Below are 1,591 nucleotides of genomic sequence, written 5' to 3'. Positions count from 1 at the left end.
TGGTGTCAGGAATGGAGGACAGGAAGGAAGAACAAAGAGGAAGGGAGGGAGGGAGAAAGGACAAGAAGAGGTGTCTACCCTTGCCTTGTTTGCATGCCTTAAAGCACTGACTAATGAGCCCTCCTATTGTCTAAGCCCCTATCTACACGTGGGCTTGGCAACATGTCCACCCAGGGAGTCCACAGGGAATGGAGAGGGCCTTTTACAGCAGGACAGGACATCCCCCCCACCACACAGCAGAATCAAAGGGGTGATGGTCAAGGCAAGTGGATGTGATCTGGACGCCAAGAGCATGACAGGAATAGGATCAGGGAAAGAGGAAAAAATGTGCACGGTTGGGCAAAGCAAGAAGCTGGGGGAAGGAGAGTTGTCAAAATTCAAGTTAAAATTAAGTCCTACTAAGATAACTTCTTGATGTATTTGCTCACCCGACTACAAACATCCTTACAGAGTGGTGAGACTGAGGAGAATAAGATGAATGCCCTTCCCTTATTTGGTGCCTACTCCTTTTCATACTCCAGAGGCCAGTGGTTGTTAATTGGTGCTGGTGGCAGTGAGAGGTGATGATTGACAGTTGGAAATATCTGGAGATACGGGCTGTCACAACTTTGGGGTGGGGGGTGTTTGCTGCTGGCATCTAGTGGATGGAGACCAGGGGTGCTGCTAAACATCCTGCAATGCACAGGAGGGTCATCACAGAAAAGAATTATCAGGTCTCAGTGTCAATAGTGTAAGGTTGAGAAACTCTGCCATAGCCATTTATTCCTAGCATAAATGAAATCAGAAGAGTAATACTTGTGTTCTTTGATGTGATTTCTGAGAAGTGTTTTATTGTTGCTGTTTCTGAGTTTTACCCTCACATTCATTACCCTCATATTTACTCCAGTTGTCAGACTGAGGGAGGTTGGCCTACTTCTGTCTCAGGGTCTTCCAGAGCCTTATAAATATCTCACAAGTCAAACACAAACCTTCTGATAGTTCTCTACTTCTCTTTCATTATGTCTTCCTTATCAACTTCATGATCTCTTTCTCTTCCATCTCATCTTATTTTTCCCTCTATAAATTCTGTACTTTATTTTCAGATCTTTCTTCTGCTGCTAGTAATCAAAAATCAAATCCAAACTCACAACAAAGTGTCTCAGGCTCCCAAAGCTGGGTTGAGGGAATGTTCTGATTCACATAGGGAATTTAAGGATTACATCTGAAATCATGTATCAGATGACCACAGGCTTTCATGGCTTCCTCACTGTAATAGAAGATACTTTGTTTTTCTGATTGCTACTGTTAAGTTGGCAATCAAATCACTTTTCATGTAAGGCTACCTCAGAGACAGATGATTTGCTGATTTGCTACAGTTGAAACATGATTCCTTATGAAGGGAAGGAAGAGTGGGTGAGAGGCATAATTCACTGTGATGGTCAAGGTTGTGTGTCACCTTGGCTGGGCCATGATTTCCAGTGGTTTGGCAGTTATGTAACAATGTATTTACCTTCCATTTTGTGATATAATGTAATCATCTCCATGATATGATCTGATATGATCAGCCAATCACTGTAAAAGGATTTTCCTAGGAGTTGTGGCCTGCATCCTA

This window comes from Trichechus manatus, unplaced genomic scaffold (genome assembly GCF_000243295.1).
Source record: "Trichechus manatus latirostris isolate Lorelei unplaced genomic scaffold, TriManLat1.0 scaffold00198, whole genome shotgun sequence".
In the NCBI taxonomy this organism is placed as follows: Eukaryota; Metazoa; Chordata; class Mammalia; order Sirenia; family Trichechidae; genus Trichechus; species Trichechus manatus.
Note: the sequence above shows the minus strand (reverse complement) of the source record.